The sequence below is a fragment of the Martes martes genome (genome assembly GCF_963455335.1).
Source record: "Martes martes genome assembly, chromosome: X".
In the NCBI taxonomy this organism is placed as follows: Eukaryota; Metazoa; Chordata; class Mammalia; order Carnivora; family Mustelidae; genus Martes; species Martes martes.
The window spans coordinates 34,293,288-34,302,851 of NC_137897.1; the positions used below are offsets into that span (position 1 = coordinate 34,293,288).

Genomic DNA, 9,564 nt, shown 5'->3' on the forward strand with positions numbered 1-9,564 from the left:
CAGGGAGAAAGAGCATGTGTGCACAAGCACAGGAGTAGGGAGGTGAGGGGGGAAGGACAGAGGAAGAGAGAGTCCTAAGCAGGGTCGATCTCACGATCCTGATATCACCGCCTGAGCCTAAACCAAGAGCTGGATACTTAACCAGCTGTGCCACCCAGGCGCCCCATACTCTCTTAGCAGTTTTCAAATATACAATTCTGTATTATTAATGATAGTTAGTTACCATGTTGTATATTATATCCCCAGAGCTTATTTATCTCATATATGGGAAGTTTGTACCTTTTGACCACCATCACCCAATTCTCTCATCACCTAACCTCTGCTTCTGGCAACCACAAATCTGATCTCTGTTTCTGTGAGTTTCAGGTTTTTAGGGTCTACATGTAAGGCAGATCACACAGTATACACTGAACTGACCTCTGTGGTATGACCAAATGAATAAGCAACACTGGTATCCCCCGCATTTCAAAAGTTCACATTATACCACTTCGCTTTTACAAAAAACCTACATCAGTACCTATTTTTGCTAATCAAAAGAAACCTGAAGAAGATTTTTGCTTCTACGAAAAAAGCTTAAAAGCAAAAATAGCATTTGGTGTTTGTTTTGCAGAGAGCCATTAAAGAGGCAGTGGGCACCTTGGGGCACCTAGGTGGCAGAGTCAGTTGAGTTTCCAACTCTTGGATTCCTCTCAGGATCTGATCTGTCAGGATCATGGGATTGAGCCCTGTGTCAGGCTCCACACTCAGAGCAGAGTCTGCTAGAGTTTCTGTCTCCCTCTGCCCCTCCTGCTTATTCTCATTCTCATATTCTCTCTCTCTCTCTCTCTCTCTCAGTAAAATAAATAAATTAAAAAAAAAAAAAAAAGAAGCAGCATGTACCCAAAGAGCAGTGAGAGCAGCCCTGCCAAGCTTCTTCCCCCAGAAGTACATTGGGCATCTCAGCCTCTAGCCACCAGAGCTTTCAAAAGCATCTAGGAGCATTTTTGCTTTATCTTGATGTATTTTGTGCATCTCTTTAGCAAGATATGCCCTAAAGTATCAGACAAGCCTTCTTAAGAGGGATGATTTGGGTGGAGCTGAGAACACTCAAAACTTTTTCCAGATGAATTAATAGCAATTGCTTTGCTTTATGTCCATTTCAGCTTATGAAGTTTCATAGGAACCCCTACTTTTGGATAGCAGAGGAAACCTGTATATACATTTATCAAATAGTTCTGTTGCACACTTAAACTTATATACTCTTGCATGTCTATTCTATCTCAAACTGGGAGAAAGTAATGACAACACCAAGTGCTGGCGAGGATGTGGAGAAACTGAATCTCATATACATTGCTGGTGGAATATCAAATTTGGACATTCCAAACTCTGGAAAACAATTTGGCATTTCCTTTAAAAACTAAACATACACTTACCATATGGCCCAGCAATCACACTCTAAGACGTTCATCCCAGAGGAATAAAAATTATGTCCACATCAAAACTTAACACATGATTGTTCTAGCAGTTTTATTTTTAGTAACCTAAAATTGGAAACAGCCCAGATGTCTTTCACGGGTGAATGGTTAAACAACTGGTACATCTGTGCCACGGAATACAACTCAGCAATAAAAAGAAGTAACTATTGGTGCTTCCAACAGCTTGGATGAATTCCAAGGGCACTATACTGAGTGAACAACCCCCCCCCTTTTTTTTTTTTTACAAAAGCCGTTTTTAAGAGGTCACGTATGTGATTCTGTTCACATAACATTCTCTTTTTTCTTTTTTTAAAAGATTTTATTTATTAGATAGAGAGAGCACACAAGCAGGGAGAGTGCAGAGGGAGAAGCAGGCTCCCCACTGAGCAGGAAGCCCAATGAGGGGCTTAATCCCAGGACCCTGGGACCATGACCTAAGCAACTGAGCCACCCAGACACCCTTCACATAACATTCTCTAGTGATAAAATTATAGAGATGAAAAACAAATTAGTGGTTGCCAGGGTTCAGAGTTTTTGGCGTGATGGGGAAGAGGTAGATGTGGCTCTTTTTAATTTTTAATTTTTAAAATTTTTTAATTTAAATTCAATTTAACTAACATATGGTGTATCATTAGTTTCAGGGGTAGAATTTAGTGATTCATCAGTTGAATATAACACCCAGTGCTCATCAAAACAAGTGCCCTCCTTAACACCCACCACCCAGTTATTCCATCCCCCCACCCATCACCCCTCCAGCAACCCTATTTGTTTCCTAGAGTTAAGAGTCTCTTATGGATTTCCTCCCTCTCTATTCTTATCTTATTTTATTTTTTCTTCCCCTTCCCCTATGTTCATCTATTTTGTTTCTTAAATTCCACGTATGAATGAGACCATATGGTATTTGTCTTTTTCTGACTGACTTATTTCACTTAACATAATCCTCTAGTTCCATCCATGTCATTGCAAACGGCAAGATTTCTTTCTTTTTGATGGCTGAGTAATATTCCATTATATATATATATATATATATATAATGGAATGTATATATCTCACATCTTCTTTATCCATTCATGTGTCAGTGGACATCTGGGCTCTTACCATAGTTTGGCTTTTGTGGACATTGCTGCTTTAAACATTGGGGTACATGTGCCCCTTCGAATCACTATGTTTGTATCCTTTGAATAAATACCTAGTAGTGCAATTGCTGGGTCATAAGGTAGCTCTATATTTAACTTCTTGAGGATACTTCATACTGTTTTCCAGAGAATATACTTGATAAATACATTTTGAAGAACTGCCAAGATGAAAGATTTTACACTATTTTTCAAAGGGCTCACCAGGCCAGCAATTCTTGTATTAGGTCATATAATTTCTGAAAGTGTCACTGACCCCGAGGTACACAACCTACCACCATGAGAATCACCAGTAAACATTAAATATTTTTATTTTCTTAAAGACTGTTTTTAGGGAAGCATTAAAAGTTTATTCATTTGGCCAGACCACAGAAGTCAGTTCTCTGGATCTTTTTAAATACACTATGCTGAGTCTTCTCTCTGACAGTAACCAAGGCCTGTGGAAAAGTGCTGCAGTGGTACAGTGACCCTCTTCTCCAGAGCATTCAAGTAAATCTCATATTCTCTTCTCCAGTTTAGAAAAGTTAAGAAAGGGCATATTCTCTATAACACAAGTTATCATTTCTGGCACTTACAAGGCACCTTATTAGAAAACAATTCAGCTTGAATTGCTGTTTGCAGGCTGAAACTCATATACTGCTTTGAGCTTCAGTGTTCATTGATCAGCTAATAAACTAGACATTATTGTAAGTGCTAAATACATTTATTTCTCTGTAATAGAGAATAATCAACACGTGCCTTTCCTGTCCTCAAAGAAACAGTTGTCATCATCATAACCAAATAAGTTACAATTGAATTCAGTATCACATTCAAACAAGGGTGCCATTTTAACTGAGGAAATTACTACAGTAAACAATTTTATAAATAGAATAGGTAGAAACCATCTTTAAAAATATTTCTTGATCTCTATACCTTAGAGAAAAGGCAATCTGTGATCTCTCTTGTGACAGAGATGAACAGATCTGATAGGTTACTGTGGTCTTTTTTTCTTAATTAACAAACAATATTACTGACATTTTTATGTGCATACACTTCTATAAGTTCCTACACATCTATAGATTTGTTTAACCACCACTACAGTTAGGCTACAGATCAATTACATCACACACCACATCTTGGGCTCTCTTGTGCTATCTCATTGTAGCAGGGGTTGGCAAACTACACCCGAGTCAAATCTGTCCCATGCACTATTTTGTTAGGACCCAGAAGCTAAGAATGGTTTTTATATTTTCAGGTGTTATAAGAAGAACAGAAGCAACAAAGAAGAACAAAGCGACAGACCATATGCAGCCCACAAAGCCTAAAATATTTACTATCTGACCCTCTGCAGAAGATATTTGCTGGGGTGGGGCACCTGGGTGGCTCAGTCGTTAAGGGTCTGCCTTTGACTCGGGTCATGATCTCAGGGTCCTGGGATCAAGCCCTGCATCGGGCTCAATGCTCAGTGGGGAGCCCGCTTCTCCCCCTCTCTCTGCCCCTGCTTGTGTTCCCCCTCTCACTGTGTCTTTTTCTCTCTCAAATAAATAAATAAAATCTTTTAAAAGATGTTTTTAAAAAATTAAGAAAATATTTGCTAACCTCCTGCTCTGTGGTCACATCCATGCCCCACCCCTACCCCTTGGAAACCACTTATCTTTCTTGTCACTGTAGTTAGTCTTTTGGAAAATGTCATACAAATGGCATCATACAATATGCAGCTTTTTGAGACTTTGGAGAATAATGCCTTTGAAATTAATCCATGTTGTTGCATTTAGCAATAGTTCTTTCCATTTTATTGCTGAGTGGAATTCTATTGTATGGACATACCACCACTTGTTTATTCATTCACCTGTTGAGGGACATTTCTGTTGTTTCTAGTTTTTTGGCATTTCTAAATATAGCTGCTATGAACATTCATGTACAGATTTTTGGGTTAATGTAAATCTTCATTTCTCTAGGATAAATACCTAGTAGTGAGATTGCTGGGTCCTATGGTAAACATATGTTTAACTTCATAAAAAGTAACCTGCCAAAGAGTTTTTCAGGGTGGCTGTTTCAGTTTGCATTCCAACTAATAGTGTATTCTCGAGAGTTCTAGTTGCCCTGCATCCTTGCCAGCACTTGATTTTGTCGGTATTTTCTATTGTTGCCATTCTAATAGCTATGTAGTGGTGTTTCCCTATGGTTATATTTCAAAATTTTTTTTTCCTTGGGGCACCTGGGTGACTCAGTCAGTTAAGCATCTGCCTTCAGCTCAGCTCATGATCTCAAGGTCCTGGGATTGAGCCCTACATCTGGCTTCCTGCTCAGCAAGGAATCTGCTTCTGTCTCTCCGTTCCCCTCCCCAACCCCGCCATCCCCCACTAAGCGCTCTCTTTCTTGCTTGCTTTCAAGTAAATAAATAAAATCTTTGAAAAATATTTTTTTTTTCCTTAGAGCATGAGTGGGGGAAGGGGCAGAGGGAGAGAGAGAGAATCTTTTTTTTTTTTTTTAAGATTTTATTTATTTATTTGACAGACAGAGATCACAAGTAGGCAGAGGCAGGCAGAGCAAGGAAGGGAAGCAGGCTCCCTGCTGAGCAGAGAACCGGATGCGGGGCTCGATCCCAGGACCCTGGGATCATGACCTGAGCCGAAGGCGAAGGCTTAACCCACTGAGCCACCCAGGTGCCCCAAGAGAGAGAATCTTAAGCAGACTCTATGCCCAGTATGGAGCCCAACACAGGGCTTGATCCCATGACCCTGAGGTCATGGCCTGAGCCAAAATCAAGAGTTGGCGCTTAACTGACTGAGCCACCCAGGAGCCCCTCCTTGTGATATTAATTTGCATTTCCCTAATGGCTAATGATGTTGCACATCTTTTTGTGTGTTTATTTGCCATCTATTTGTTTTCTTTGGTGAAATGTTTGTCTAGGTCTTTTGTCATTAAAAAGCCTCTTTTATAGTGAAATAACTTTACATTCACAGAAGTGGCAGAGATACTGTAGAGATGTCACATGTCCCTTTCACCAGCTTTCCTCAGTGGTTACATCTAGCATAATTATAGTATGATATCAAAACCAGAAATTGACATCGGTATGATGTGTGTGTGTAGTTCTATGCCATATTGTCGTGTGTATAGATTTGTGTAACCACCACAGTTGGCAAGATGCAGAACTGTTCCATCACCACAAACATCTCCCTTGTGCTCCCTTTATCCTCATGGTCATATACCTGCCCCCAACCAACTCTAACTCCCGGCAACCAACAATTTGTTTTCCATCTCTATACTTTTGGCACACTGAGAATGCTGTATAGGTGGAATCACATGGTATATCAGTTTGAGACTGGCTTTTTTGTCTCAGCCTACCTTTCAGATTTATCCACGTTGTTGCATATATCAATAATGAATGTGTTGAATTTTATTGCTGAGTATTCTGTGGTATAGATGTACCACAGTATGTGTAACCATTCAACTCTTGAGGGACATTTGGTTGTTTCAAGTTTTTGGCTATTGCAAATGACATTGCTATGATCATTTGTGTGGATATAAATATTCATACCTCCGGGATAAATGCCCAGGAGTATGATTGCTGAGTTGTATTTTAAGGTTTTTTGCTGGGCTGTTTATTTTCTTATTAGGTAGTTCTAATAGTTCTAGATATATACTGGGTAAAAGTCCCTTCTTTTTTTTAATGGATCGTATTTTGCTGTCATGTCTAAGAAGTATTTGCGTAGGGGCATCTGGCTAAGCATCTGCCTTCGGTTCAGGTTGTGATCTCAGGGTCCTAGGATCCAGCTCTATGTTGGACTCCCTGCTCAGTGGCAGTCCTCTTCCTCTCGCTGTGCTCCTCTCCCAACTTGTACTTCTTCCCTCTCAAATAAATAAATAAATAAAATCTTCATTAAAAAGTCTTTGCCTAACCACTGACAATGATGATTTTCTCCTGTTCTTCTTTATATATGGTTTACAGTTTTATGTTTAACATTTATTTTTATTTATTTATTTATTTGACACAGAGAGAGACACAGCAAAAGAGGGAACACAAGCAGGGGGAGTGGGAGAGAGAGAAGCAGATTCCCCTGCTGAGCAGGGAGCCTGAGGCAGGGCTCGATCCCAGGACCCTGGGGTCTTAGCCTGAGCTGAAGGCAGATGTGTAACCAACTGAGCCACCCAGGCGCTCCTGTGTTTTACATTTAGATATGGAATCAATTTTGAATTAATTTGTGGATAAGATATGAGACATAGATCCAGGATCATTTTTTTAAAAAGATTTTGTTTATTTATTTAACAGACAGAGATCACAAGTAGGCAGAGAGGCAGGCGGAGGAGGGGTGGTGGTGTGAGAAGCAGGCTCCCCGCTGCGCAGAGAGCCCAATGCAGGACTCAATCCCAGGACCCTGGGATCATGACCAGAGCCAAAAGCAGCGGCTTAACTCACTGAGCCACCTAGGCGCCCCCAGGGTCATTTTTAAAAAATATTTTATTTATTCATTTGAGAGACAGAGTGAGCAAGTGACAGAGAGAGTACAAGCTGGAGTAGGAACAGAGGGAGAGGGAGAAGCAGACTCCCTGCTGAACAGGGAGCCTGATGCAGGGCTTGATCCCAGGACTCTAGGATCATGACCTGAGCCGAAGGCAGCTGCTTAATGACTGAGCCACCCAGGCGCCCCAAGGATCATTTTTTTTTTTTTTTGCAAATAGATGTCCAATTGTTTTAATACCATTTATTGAATAGTCTCTTCTTTGTCCATTGAATTGCCAAATGTAGTATATTGTACAATGAATGTTATTTGGCAACAAAAAAGAAATGAAATACTGATACAAGCTACAATATGAATGAACCCTGAAAACATTATACTAAGTGAAAGAAGCCAGTCACAGAAGACCACATACGGTATTCATTCCATTTATATGGAATGTCCAGAATAGGCAAATTCATAGGGAAAATACATTAGTGGTTACCTAGGGCTAGTGAGTTGAGAAGGAAATGAGTGACTGCTAATGAGTACAGGGTTTCTTTTTGAGGTAATAAGGATGTTCTAAAATTGATTCTGGTGACAGTTGCAGAACTTTGTTAATTTTAGTAAAAAACCATTGAATTGTATCCTTCCAATGAATGAATTGGATGGCATGTGAATTATATTTCAATAAACCTGTCATAAACATTTGTTAAAGAAGTAACATTTGTGAGATGTAGTGATGGCAGTATAGCAGCGAGCAAAAATTAAGGATAATTGAGTAAGTGGTAAGTAGTTTAAGATAATTTTAGAGCAGGGCAATAGTATTAGTAAAGGTTGGTCAGAAATCAGGAATACATTTATGTAGTGTTCAATGAGTTTTGAGCATAAATTTCTTTAAAATGAACCAAGCCTATAATTCATGCAGTGATGGTAAGAACATAAATTGATATACCATTTATGAAAAGCAGTTTGTCAATGTTTATAAAAAATTTAGGGAATGGGGCACCTGGGTGGCTAAGTTGTTAAGCATCTGCCTTTGGCTCAGCCCCATGTCGGGCTCCCTGCTCAGTGAGAAGTCTGCTTCTCCCTCTCCCCCTCCCCCTGCTTATGTTCCCTCCCTCGCTGTGTCTCTCTCTGTCAAAGAAAAAAACCAAAACAAAAAAAATTTTTTTTTTTTAATTTGGGGGATGCCTGGATGGCTCAGATGGTTGAGCATCCAACTCTTGATTTCAGCTCAGGTCATGATTTCAGGGTTGTGGGGTCAAGTCTCGAGTCAGGCTCCATGCTCAGTGGAGAGTCTACTTGAGATTCTCTCACTCTGTACCTTTCCCTCTGCCCCTTACCTTGCTTGCGCTCTCTCTCTCTCTCTAAAATAAATAAGTAGATCTTTTTTAAAAAAAAGTTTTTTAGGGGCACCTGGGTGGCTCTGTTGTTGAGCGGTTGCCTTCGGCTCAGGTCATGATCCCGGGGTCCTAGGATCAAGCCCCACATCGGCTCCCTGCTCACCGGGAAACCTGCTTCTCCCTCTCCTGCTCCTACTGCTTGTGTTCCCTCTCTCGCTGTGTCTCTCTTTGTCAAATAAATGAACGGAATCTTTTAAAAATAAGTTTTAAAAAAAACCCCTAAGAATCTTTTACCCAATAATTCCACTTTGAGGAATTTATTATCCTGAGAAAGTAGCTTAAAATGCATTCAAAGATTTGTGAACAAAGATAATACCAAAAGTTTGGAGATAAAAAGAACATAGCTGAGTATAAGTATGCAATGAATATTGAGCAGTCATTGAAAATTCTTATATCTAACACCTTTATTGAGGTATAATTGATATATGAGAAACTGCATATGGCTTCAGTCTACAAGTTAATAGCTTTTGATGTATATATACCTATTAAACTATCACCACAATCAACATAATGAACATATTTATCATACCCAGAAGTCTTCTCATCCCCCTTCCTCTTGTTCCTCACCAACCACCATCACCCACCAGGCAACCATTGATCTGTTTTCTGTCACTATAGATTAGTTTGCATTTTAAAAAATTCAATAAAAATGAAATTACAATACTGTGGGGGTTTCTTTGTCTGGGTTATTTCGCTCAGAATAATTATTTTTAGATTCATCTATCGTGCATATATCAACAGTTTATTCTGTTTTAATGGTGAGTAGTATTCCATTGTATAGATAAATTGAAATTAACTTATTCACTTACCCATTGAAAGATATTTGAGTGAGTTTCTAGTTTTGGGCTGTTACATAAAGCTGCTATGGAAATTCATGTACAAGTCAATGTATGGACATATGCTCGTATTTCTCCTGGATAAATACCTAGAAGAGGAATAGGTGGCTTATATGGTAGATGTGTGTGTGTGCTTGCGTGTGTGTGTGTGTTCGACTTTCTAAGCAACTTCTAAGTTGTTTTCCGAAGTGATTGTGCATTTTACATTCCAGTCAGCAGTGATGCAAGTTACAGTTTCTTCACATTCTTTTTTTTTTTTTTTTTAAGTTTCTTCACATTCTTACCAACTTCTGGTATGCTGAGTCCTCTTTTAGCCA

General features: G+C 39.5%; 1 long non-coding RNA gene across 1 annotated transcript in view; it reads left to right on the forward strand.

Moving 5' to 3' along the window:
* LOC308337127 overlaps positions 1 to 4,139 on the forward strand; it is a 36,853-nt gene extending 32,714 nt beyond the window's left edge. The window contains exon 3 of the long non-coding RNA XR_013966296.1: positions 3,822 to 4,139. This is a non-coding gene — a long non-coding RNA (uncharacterized lncRNA). The remainder of the gene's footprint in view (positions 1 to 3,821) is intronic.
* The last annotated feature ends 5,425 nt before the right edge of the window (positions 4,140 to 9,564 follow it).